The following is a 13,396-nucleotide window of genomic DNA, read 5'->3' on the forward strand; positions in this document are numbered from 1 at the left end:
ACAATACCAGATATCAAGCTATACTACGAAGCTACTATTCTCAAAACTGTCTGGTACTGGCAAAAAAAAACAAAAAAAAAAACAGACATATAGACTAATGGAAAATAACAGAGAACCCAGAGATCAACCTAAGCCATTATGCTCAATTGATATTTGACAAAGGAGGCAAGAGCATACAATGGAATCAAGCCAGTCTCTTCAATAAATGGTGTTGGGAAAATTTGACAGATACATGCAAAAAAATGAAACTAGACCACCAACTTACACCATACACAAAAATATACTCAAAATGGATAAAGGACTTAAAGGTAAGCTGGGAAATCACAAATATCCTAGAAGAAGCCATAGGCAGCAAAATAGCAGACATTTGTCATAGCAATATCTTTACCAATATAGCTCCTAAGGACAATGGAAACTAAGGAGAAAGTAAACAAATGGGACTATATCAAAATGAAAAGCTCTGCACAGTGAAAGGAACCATCAACAAAACAACAGGAAAGCCCACTGCATGGGAGAACATATTTGCAAATATTATCTCCAATAAGGGTTTTACCTCCAAAATTTATAGGGAACTCATACAACTTAACAAAAAGAAGATAAACAATCCAATCGAAAATGGGCAAAGGACCTAAATAGACACCTTTCAAAAAAAGACATACAGAAAGCCATGAGACATAATGAAAACATGCTCAGAGTCACTAATCATCTGAGAGATGCAAATCAAAACAATAATGAGGTACCATCTCACACCTGTCAGAATGGCTATCATCAACAAATCAACAAATGACAAGTGCTGGAGAGGATGTGGAGTAAAAGGAACACTCATGCACTGCTGGTGGGAATGCAGACTGGTGCAGCCACTGTGGAAAACAGTATGGTGTTTCCTCAAAAAATTAAAAATGGAACTTCATTTGAGCCAGTAATCCCACTTCTAGGACTATATCCCAAGAAAACAGAAACCTGTCAGAAAGGATATATGCACCCCTATGTTCATAGAAGCACAATTTACCATAGCTAAGATTTGGAAATAGGAAACATGCCCATCAGCAGATGAATGGTTTAGAAAACTGTGGTACATCTACACAATGGAATACTACACTGCTGTAAAAAAGAAGGAATTCTTACCATTTGCATTATGCTAAGTGGAATAAGTCAGTCATAGAAAGATAAATATCACATGTTCTCATTTGTGGAATATAATGAACAACATAAACTGGTGAACAAAAATAGAGTCATAGAAGCATCAAACAGACTGTCCAACCTATGAGGGAAGGTGGCGGGTAAGGGGATAAGAGATATCAAAGGACTTGTATGCATGCATATGAGCATCACCAATGGACACAGAAGAGAGGAGATGAGGGCATATGCTAGGGGTGGGGCGGCCAGGGAGTCATCAATGGGGGGAAAAGGAGACTTGTGTAATACTTTAAACCAGTGGCCGGCAAACTCATTAGTCAACAGAGCCAAATATCAACAGTAAAATGATTGAAATTTCTTTTGAGAGCCAAATATTTTAAACTTAAACTATATAGGTAGGTACATTGTTATTAACTTAATTAGGGTACTTCTAAGGCTTAGGAAGAGCCACACTCAAGGGGCCAAAGAGCTGCATGTGGCTTGCGAGCCGCAGTTTGCCGACCATGGTTTTAAACAATAAAACATTTAAATTAAAAAATAAAAAATGTAGAAATAAAAGCTCAATCTCTACTGAAAAAAAAAATAGAGGATTGGAATTTGAGAGACTTAAGCATTTGACATCATTTAGGCCAGTGGTTCTCAACCTTCCTAATGCCGCAACCCTTTAAATACAGTTCCTCATGTTGTGGTGACCCCCAACCATAAAACTATTTTCGTTGTTACTTCATAACTATAATTTTGCTATTGTTATGAATCGTAATGTAAATATCTGATATGCAGGATGTATTTAGGCGACCCCTGTGAAAGGGTCATTTGACCGCCAAAGGGGTCTCGACCACAGGTTGAGAACTGCTGATTTAGGCAATCTTAATGTTTTTCTAGTTTTTAATTCATTCTTCATCAAATTTATTGGGGTGACATTGATTAATAAGATTATATAGTTTCAGATGTACGATTCTACAATACATCATCTGTATATTGTATTGTGTGTTTACCACCCCATGTCAAATCTCCTTCCATCACCATTTATCCTCCATTTTTTAATTTGAAACAAGAGATTAAAGGAATACGCTACCCACTGGTGTTACTTGTACATCAGACATGAAGGGCTATAGATAATTTGGTAGTTAAAAGAATATTTGAGCTGAAGTCAAACATGAAAACCAGAAGGCATGGACTTAAGGATGGGATGAGTCCTGGAAGAAGGTGAATATTTTTCTTTTCAAATGATAGCAGTCACCCTGCAACATAAATGGCTAAGAAAAGCAATTAGTATAACACGTTTTCAAATGTTGTTTAAAATGATCATAGTATTTGAAGGAGTCATAAAGGTTTCATTCATTAGAAAGACTATAAACAGCACTTACATATTTTCAATGCACTTTATGGTCATTATCTAGTAATTAGCAGAAAAAGTTTCTGACTCCAGGGAAATAAATGGAAATGTATTCCCTGCCCTCCTTATCATAGAAAATCCCCTGTGGATCTTTATTTAGCTTGTAGTGGACTTAATTCCTTATTTTTCTCAGTATCTAGTAGAAGTCCTTATGATTTGTACAAGTGTATTTACAGAATGATTTAAAACACGCTTAAGAAGTTAGTATTCAAACACCATTAAATATTTAATACTGAAGGGATATTAAAACTTAGCTTCTGTTTTATGAGGATGGCTTTCAAGAATACAGCAAAAAGTTATTAAAACTGCAGAACCAAAGCGGCACCAAAGGAAGGGAATCGGAGATTAAAATCATTGTCTCAGAGAAAACAATGACTAATGAAAATGTACCGGTCATTGTCCTGCAAGTGAACACAGAGTCAGACAAGGGGTACTGGGAGTCATAGAAAGGAAAGAAAACCACAAAATCATTAAATCTCACAGCAGCAATAACTATTTGAAGTTAATTTACAGATGAAGAAACAGGGACTAAGAGAGTTTGATTTAATAGTCCAAACAACAGAGTAAGTCAGTGTCAGCACAGAGATTCCAAGTTTATCTGATTCCAAAAGCTATCCCCTTGTTGCCACTACATCATCTCTGCCCTTTCTTAGGTGCCCAAACAGTGTCTAAGCTGGGACATGCTCTAGGGATTCTGTCTCCAGAAGAAGCTGGCATGTATTCCTATGCCTTTAGTGTAAGCTTCAAAACAAGTATGTTTCAAAGTGAGTGAAGTCATAGGATAAAAAGGGAAAACCAGAGTTATATTGCTGTTGAAAATTCTGCTTTGTGGCAGTGCCTCGTGATTTGCCTGCATATTGTCTTGTGTTATTTATACACAGACTGGAACATGGGGGCACATTCACACAGAAAACTGGCATGTTATATGGAGCTTCGGAAATGATTAGCCAGCTGCCAAGAGAAATTCACATCTATTAATTCTTGAAGTGCCTCAAACATGGCTTAACACTTATGCTGTCTTTGTAGATTCATGTTCATGCCATGTATCCAAGGGGATATTCTGATGGATTGATCAGAGCCCCGATTTATATAGCTACCATTTCTCAGTGTATTGAAAGCTGCTAAGTATTGGAATCAGCTGTACTGACTTCACCCTTTTAGGGAAGTATATTGAATTGGATTCTTTGAAATACTTGTGTTCCAGACAATGAAAGGACCAAATATAAACCATGCCTGACAAGTAAAGAAAAGATGGAGATCAATAGCTTGTTAAAATGACTTTGATGCAAGCTATTATATTTTTTTAAAAAAATTTATAGAATAATTGAGCTTTGTCACCATCACTGGACAACATTTTTTATATCTTTTCATCATTTAGGGCATATATGTTATTATTTTAAATTGAACCATTTTCACCATTGAAATGATTTCTAGTTCAATATTTAAATGTACTCAGTATAGATTGATCTTGGATTCACTGCTTTAATATTCGGAAATGGTGAACCTTTAATAAATCACTTAATATTTATTCAGATCATGTTAATAGCTTCAGCTCTTTTCCTATTAGTTTGCTTGTTAAAAACAGTAGACTTCAGGTGTATGCTACATGCAACTCAGAAGCATGTCTTCATGTTTATTGAGTGGAAGAGGCTACAACAGAGGGCAGCTTTGCTTCCCGGCCATGTAGTTGAGTACATCAAACACATTAAACTAACTTTCACAATTTTTAACCCACAAGACAATGCACAAGGAGAATGCACGTTTATTAGTCATAAGGTTTGGAAAAAGGAGCAATTGCCATTTTTAAAATTTTATCTTCTCTTATTCTAAATTAATGTAGTTTTAACCTAGGACTCTTGAAGACCACTCACTAGTGAGAATTTTTGATAAATTTAGGATCCATGCAAAAGATATATTGATAATTATTTAAACTGAATTAAGGCCTTTGAACTCTTTGCCATGCTTCATAGAAAATCCCAAAACAACTAAATCAGAAGTTTACTCATATTTTCAGGGGAACGTGTGCATTGGTTTCTATGTGTGTGTTCAAGTTTGGAAAGAGTGTGGTGTGTAACCTTTAACCTCTCTGTGTTTTTCTGTTAATTGTCTGTTACCATTACATTGATAAAAACAAGAAATAGAAGGAAAGTAGTTATCCAATACATTTACTATGCATTTATTTTTTGCAGTGTACCTACATAATTAAATGTTATTACATGGTGATTATCAAAGAACGAAAGCATTTTCTTGGACACATGAATTTAAAATATTTCATCCAGAATTGAAATATACTTGGTAGATACAGCCCGAATCTGAAAACCTCAGTTATTCACTGTAAATAATAGTCTGGGTACTTCTGAACTGTTTTTTACAGTGTTTGTCATTAGGTGGATGTGGTTTTCTTCTGTGATTGTCTGGTTTATTTACATTACACCATCAAAATGCAAGCACAGTTTCAGAAGGTGCTATGCATCATGCATATAACCCAGTTCCTCCTTAACACATTTTATAGCATGTGCATCAAACTTATTTCAAAGTAGCTTAGCTTAGCTCTTCACTGACTAGACTGAGAAATTATCATATAAAAGGTGAAAGAGCACAAGACAGACAAAAGAATCATGGGTAACGTGAACCACCTTATATTTTCAAGTTGCTAAGGGGCCAGACAGCCTTGTCAAACTGGCAGTTGCCCTCGAAATGGTCTCTATTCAGCCCTTTATATATTTTATGCTTATTTTAGAGGCTCAAAAGAGCTGGGTTTATTTGGTAGAATACAATTTATATTTTAGTCTCCTGTGTTTAATTTTACATTTTCCAAAGTGCACTAAATTTAATAAATCTAAGGTAACAGTTCTCCAGTGTCTAGAGGCAATTGTCAACACAACATGCTATTTCTGATTTGTTCAGAGGTTGTGGCACCAATGTCTAAAAGCATGACATTGGGGATATGTAGGGTGTCCCAAAATATGTATACACATACTTTGAATAATTATAACGGCAGTGTTTATTAAAATACATTTTCTTTTCAAAGTTAAGCTATCAGCTATTAAAGTGTATACATACATTTTTGGGACACTCTTTATATACACAGTATTCAAAAAGGGTTTCTGTTGCTAGCAAATGGTATGCAATTGAAAATTAAATTATTTGATTTTGTTTAAAATATAAAGCTTAAAAAACTACAATAAAACATTTAGAAATTGAAGGCCAACGACTAAGGATACCAATAGAAATACACAAAAATATATCAATAAATAAATTTTCAGATAGCTCTATTATATAAATGCCTGAATTTTGCTCTGCACAAATATATAAGTATACTACTTGAAACAGTATGCACTTTATACAGAACAAAAGCCTTTAAAAGGGACCCATACCACAGCTTTCAAACAAACTTGGAAAAAAAAAAGTAGAGGAATTTCTTTTGTATTCATGTAGAGAAGTATCTAGAACAATATTCATATCAGATCTTTTCAGTGTGATGTCAAAGTTTATCTTTAAAGATATTTTTAAATCCTTAATAAAATAAAATAAATTTTGTGCAATCTACTAGATAAATATTGTTCTTAGGAATAAGAAATGGTAGTCTCCCTTCCTCTCTGAAATCAATAAAAATATATTGAAAAAAATAAAGCTCAGCCTGGTTGAGCATCGACCCATGAACCAGGAGGTCACAGTTGAATTCCAGGTCAGGACACATGCCAGAATTGCGGGATCGATCACCAGTGGGGGCCATGCAGGAGGCAGCTGATCGATGATTCATTGATGTTTCTCTCTCTCTCTCTCTCTCTCTCTCTCTCTCTCTCCCTCTCTCCCTCCCTTCCTCTCTGAAATCAATAAAAATATAGTTTTTAAAAATTGTAAGATATAATTAGGGGCCTTTTAACAAATGGTATTTACATAATGGCCTTTACACTCATGTGGTCAGTCTCAGTAATAAGGGTTTGCTTTATTCTACCTGAAATCCAAATATTTTATATAATTATCTTAGCAATTTGCAAAGGGACAACTACTTGGCTTGCAAACTGCCCCACTGCTTTTGATTCAGAGTTGAATCTTGAAATCCAATTTGAATATAATAGCAAAATACACAAACACACACACACACACGCACACACATTCATCCGTAAGAAGATGAATATTTGACATCCAGCTTCTTTTTTTTCTTTAGTAATTCTGGTGGTGCCTAAAACATTGGAAAACTCAATTCTGGTGGTTTGCACAGTCTGAATAAGTAAAATAGCACATTGACTCCAGTATTTGCAGGCTGGAAAAATAAACAATTCTCAATATTAAATATTTAAAATAGCTTTTTAATTGCCTTTTCTTTCTTTGTTTAGGTGATGTTTCTTATTTTTAATTTGTTTTCCTGAAAGCTAACTTTCTATAGTTTAGAAAAGATATTTTTCTTGAAGACAATATCCCAAAGGCTTTGAAGTTATTATTTTTCTTTATTCCCATATTTTAGCCTACTTAGCTAATTAAGCTATCTGTACTCTCTACATAACAAAAAAATAAATAAATGAATAATTATCAATAAGTTTGCAATAATGTCTTAATACTTTTGCCATCCTCTCTTGCCTTAGCAGGGCACTAGGTATGGAAGAACAAAGCCACAGACATTGTTCAACCTTTTATTGGTACCTTGGGTGGAGAAAAGCAATGTTTTAATTTTTATACACTTCTCAAATCTTTACAGCATCCTCGACTGTAAAATTCAATGTAGCATCACACAAAGTAACCTTTTTTCTCTGTGGGCATTGCCTGTAGAGCAAGGCAAAACTCGTTGAGAAGCAAAAGGAAACCTTGGAATCATTTTTTAGAGTAAAAAAGCACTTGGTCACTAATACTTACCATCGAACACGTTTCCAAAGATAGTAGGTCAGTGCAGTAAAGTGCCTCATGTTATTTTCACAGGAGCCTATTCTTCTGGGTAGATTTCAGCTCTCCTGCAAAGCTTCCAGGTTGCTCACAGGCACTGTGCTTTGTCATCACTCTTTGCTTCTGAATTAGGTGGACTTGGACAGCTTTGGTCTATTGTAGCCCCAAATTCTTTATTCATACAAGTATCACATAATGTTTTAATTTTTTGGAGAAGTTATGTATTTGGAATGCCAAGGTCAAAAAAATCCCTAAGAGAAATAATTTCTTTTAGAAGTCAGATTATTTGTATTTTTATAGCTTTAAGAAAGACTTTTCGTTCAATAGACCTGGTCTTTTACACTTTCCTAGACTCTGTGAACATAATGTTTCTTTAAATAAATCTTTAGCCATAAAAAAGAAAATATTTAAGCACAAAATAAATTAAATATCTCAAAAATTTTCAATGTAATATTAAAATTGGATCAGTAAAGTAGTAATGAGTAGTAATTTACACTTTCACATTGGGGCTGTCTTAATGATATCTCACAGTAATCCTTAAAGCATGTCAGTTAAGTGGACACATTCAAAATAAGATTTTCTCTTTTCAAAGGGGCTTTGGCCCTAACTGGTTTGGCTCAGTGGATAGAGTGTCAGCCTGCAGACTCAAGGGTCCCTGGTTCGATTCTGGTCAAGGGCATGTACCTTGGTTGCGGGCACATCCCCAGTGGGGAATGTGCAAGAGGCAGCTGATCGATGTTTCTAACTCTCTATCCCTCTCCCTTCCTCTCTGTAAAAAAATCAATGAAATATATTAAAAAAATAAAAAAATAAAAATAAATAAAGGGGCTTTGTTTTGGTGGTCATGCAGAGAGTTGTTGGACAATAATGTCTTAGAATCTCTCTCTCACAGAAATAAAAAAAAAATAAAGTCAAGAATGCATTTTTACCCTTATAATTGGCCAATTTAGTAATGTATTAATAATTGATTGCTATCTTATTATCTGGAACTGATAGTTTCTCCAACTTTCCACACAAGTTTCTGTCAATACTTTCCATACACAATTTTTGAAAATAGCACAAGAATTTTTGAGCAAATGGAAGGAGTGCTTTCATTCATGAATGCGTCAGTGTTAAATGATTAATTCACTCAAGTTGCCAGCCATGATCTGTCCTAATGACCACCAGAAAGAATCATGTTAGCAAAGGCCATGATTATATGCTACTCATTTCATTTTTTTCCCCAACATAATTCAGGAAAAAAATGATATAAGATTTCTGCTTATTTAGCAAATGTAATGCCTGTTCTAAGTGCTTTGTAAGTATTTAACTCTCAGCATTCATACATAATATATTCCATTGTAATGCCAACTACACAGATGTACATTATGAGCCACAAAGAGGCAAGTCTTATGCCCAGAATCCCTCAGATAATTGGACTTGGACCCAGGAGTCTAAGTACCTGTACCTTGTGGTGCCATGCTGTACCTCCTAATGACTACTTCTGAAAAAATCTACCTTCAGGAGTGTGTGTATGTGTCTGTACAGCTTGATAATTTTAGTAAATCAGGACTTACCCACCTTTGTTTTAAAGTTATATTGAGTGTATTGGGATTTGGGAACATAAGAGAGGTGATTTCCCATCATGATCCGTAAGTTCAAGGGTGCTGAGATTTTACTACTACCACAAGTCCTGCTTTTGCTCCATTTCTCTCATCCTTTCATCCTACTGTTTCTCTAGAGATCTGCTTCTCTCTTTTGCTCTCCTTAATCCAAAAAGGTGTCATTCCCCCTCTTCACTTTCTGCTGATGACTTCGAAGTCTCTCTTGTTCAGCAAAAACAAGAGAATTAGAAGAGAATTTCTACATGCTCCCACTACTACATCTTTCAAGCTACCTGTGCTGGTAGCAGTAGGCCCTACCTTTCTTAATATTACTATTTATGGACTCCCCTTTTACCTATGTAAGGCCAGCCCTGGGCCTTCAACCCCTCCCTCTCTCAACTCAGAGATATATCTTCAGCAATTATCTCCCCTCCATCAGCTTACAGAAATATTGCACTATCATCCCATCATTGAAAAACACTCCCTTGGCCCTACATTCTCTTCCAGTTACCTCCTCATCTCTCCATCATTGTCTGCTATGTAGCTATCAATGCCTTATAGGAAAAGGCCACCACTAAAAGACCTGTAGTTCACCAAAATAGTTCAATTACTCAATGCAACAAAGAAGAAGTGAAACGCAGAATTGTGGGGCATCTCAGTAAGAGGGTGTTAGGCAAGACTTAGAGCTTGCATTATATAATTGGGGGAGAGTTTCAAGAAAACAGAGCCTTCTATGAAGTAGCTGTTGTAGGAAAATTCTCAGTGTGAGTATCTTAATCTTATCTAGAAGGCATAATGAATAAAGCCAAGGTAAAATCATTGAGTACATTATACACATTGATATGTAATCAGGGGCTAAGAGATAATTTAAGCTTCCTCGGTGAAATATATTTTAAAGATTAGTAGTAGTAATTGCATATAAAATTGTAATTATGACTTATCTTTTGCCAGCTAGAAAAGCAGATAAAATATGGGATCCCTCCCTCCCATTTCATTTTATTTTGTTAGAATATACTTTGCCAATTTTATTCTCTGATTAAATATAAGCACTTAAATTTCTTAAAATATTTAATATAAAAATGTTTAACTCATACACTCCGACTTTGTTGAGAAGGTGTTTGACAACAAAAACTTGAATACCTACTTAACAATGGCTCAAACCAGACATTTATTATATTATTAACAAGTACAATGAATGATAAATAAACCACTGAAAAATCACATCAACATTGTTGCTATATCACCTATAGTTCCACTGTCAACATTTTCTAAAGAAAATTTCTGATCTTTAATAAATACATAGATTTCCAGTGAATCGATACCAATTCAATCAGAAAATCTATGTCATTCACATCATGGGATAAAAAGTGGTAATGTTCTTTACAAATTTTATAGACAGTTATTTGAAAAACCAATGGTTTATATGAAAATTAGCTGGTGCCAACTCATACTCTATTGGTGAATATAAAGCATCTCTTAAATTTTATAACAAAAAATATACTGTCATATGGGAAAAGGAACTAGAGTTTAGCAGCAGCTTGGTGATCACCATAGAAACTATATCCACGCCTGCATTGTCCGCATTAGCATTGCCATGTGCAAGTCTCTTACTATGTTTTATTTAATCTTTTCTAACTTATCTTGGCAACAAAGATAATGCTATCTCTACTTAATATTCTGTTTCTACCATAAACACAGATGCCTTTTGTTATTCACTGAATAGATAAAAAGGATTTCACTTTGTGGTCTGGCGGAGGCTAAATTGGCCTTCAGGTTGTAGCTTCAGAAAATTGCAAAACGTGCCTTGTAATTCTGAAAGTAGGTGTATTGCATTTATATATCTTTATTTTTTTAATCTGAAATTAATTTTTAATTCACTTTTAAAATTTCGGATCTTGCCATTTTTAAAAAATGTTATCATTTTTAGCTTAGTTATCTTAGAGATTTCCATATCGCCATATAGATATACCACATTAAGTTTCATGATATTTTTAAAACTTTATTTTTATTGTTGACACCATTCTTCCCCCCATTCCTTTCCCCGCCCCTTTGCCCACCTCCACCAGCCCCCACCCCACCCTCGCCCTCTGGCTATCACCACACTGTTGTCCATGTCTATGGGTTATGTATATATGTTCTTTGGCTAATCCCTTCACCTTCTTTCATGCAGTCCTCCCCACACCACTCCCCTCTGACAGCTATCAGTCTGTTCCATGTATCTATACCTCTGTTTCTATTGTTCATTAGATTCCACATGTGAGATCTATGGTATTTGTGTTTCTCTGATTGGCTTATTTCACTTAGCATAATAATATTAGGCTGAAAAAGAAAAGTCAAGGAAACAAAGGATAAGAAAGATATAATTAGTATGACATTTGTTTTTGTCTTTTTTTTGGAAAATAGTACATATATTCTTGTCATGCAAAAACTATCTCTGGAAGAATTCCCAAGAAATTATTACTGGCTGCCTGTGGTGAAAAAAAAGGAATTCAGGAATTCGAAGCATGAGTTTATATTTTTTATTATGTTTGATTTTTTAACAGATGCACGGGTGACATTTAAAATAATATCAGAATACTGCTAAAATAAAATTTAAGATAAAAACAAAGATGGACACATTAATTTGGAGAATATTTCTATTTGTTTTACACTGAGTCTTCCATTAGAAACATGATACATATCAGTGCATCAGATCAAAATGCATTTGATAACAGTCTGTCCTAGTTTTAGTTAGTGATCAGGTCATTTTCTAATTAAGGCAGTATCTGGCCAGACTTCTCCACTTTAAGACTATTATTTTCCCTTTGCAATATGTTGTGAGAAGAAATCTTGAGGCTATGTAAATAAAGATTTTTCATCATCAAACATACACAGTATTAATATCACTGATAACATCCTGACTTCATTATTCCTTCAGTATTTATTTGTTATTCTATTGTAAGAAATTACTTTTATTCCTAATTTAATTTTGATATTCATATATGCCAGCATGAATTCATGGATTTTTTAATTCAGTAGCTATAATTCATACTATTAGTACTTATTTTAATATTTCAATTGCAAAAGACAATTTGAAGTGCTTCAAAATCACTGATGATTATAAGTACATCCTTGTCCAATGTAGAGAGCAGTTGAGTCCATGGAGAGTTTTAGCATTACCATGGTGGAGAACCGGATAGAGGTGCCTATTTGCACTCTCCTGTAGTAACCTTCAGCATTTTAGTTGATGACCATCATTCAAAGATGGGAGTCAAATGAGACAGTGAAACATTCTACTTAATTTTTAAGTAAAACATCAAAATGAGTAAAACATTTTAGATCTCCTTGTTCCTTATGCTTTTGCAGATTATATCTTTTTTTAAAAAAAAAAAATCTATGTCACAGCCTAGGTAACTTTTTTCAACCTATCTTCCAGTTTACCAAGTCTCTCTCATTCAGTGTCAAATGCAGTACATATTCTCTCCACTGAAAGTTTAGCTTCAAAGAATACATTAGTCATTTTTAAATGTACAATTTGGGTCTTTTACAAATATACCCCTATCACTGATAACCTCTATTATACCTATAAACCTACTTTCCCTAGCCTCTTTATGCCTTCTCTTTTTATGTTTTTGATAATTACATTTTGTGAAAATGCTTGGGGTTTCTGTGAATCATCCTGTATTTCATGATTTTAGCTGTTCATTCATGTTTGAATGAAAATAACCTGGGAGCTAGTGGGACAGCTATAGCCTCAAATGATGTCAGTACCTTTGGGTCCTGGCTTCGCAGCTGTCCCACTGTCTTCCATAGGTGTGGCACTGGGTTGACAGTTGTCCATAGCGCAACTTCTGGGGCCCTGTTGGTTTACATTCACTTCCATGGTATCCGCTTTTTCTCTTTTTAAAATTATTTTATTTCTTTTGCAAAGTGTAAAGCTTGTTGGGCTTTTCCTTACCCTCTTTTGAGTCAACAATGTAGTAAAAGGTATAGGAATCTACTGAGAGGATGACCCTCATAATAGCTAGTCTGCCATATTGCTATGATACTGTCCATTCCTGGAACAATGAACCCTCTCACAGATAACAAGCAACAGATTAGAACATAGTGATGAAACGTCTGATTACTGGCATGGTGAATATTTCAGTTTTCTCAATACTTTGAAACACCAAATTTAATGCCATTTTCCCAGTTAGATTTATTTTAAAGAATAAAGAAGTCCCACATTCTTTGCCAGGAAGTGAAAGTCGAATTATGATTGGGAGAGTCTGATTTTGAAATGTTTCAACTCCCTTCTTATCCTCCCAAACCAGAATACCATTTTTTTTCAGGGTCTACGATAATAGAAAATATAATGAGCAAAATATTTTAAGGTTTTCTTTTTCTGCTTTCATCTCTACCACTTACTTCATATGTTTCC

This window comes from Myotis myotis, unplaced genomic scaffold, assembly GCF_014108235.1.
Source record: "Myotis myotis isolate mMyoMyo1 unplaced genomic scaffold, mMyoMyo1.p scaffold_m19_p_9, whole genome shotgun sequence".
NCBI classification, from domain to species: Eukaryota; Metazoa; Chordata; class Mammalia; order Chiroptera; family Vespertilionidae; genus Myotis; species Myotis myotis.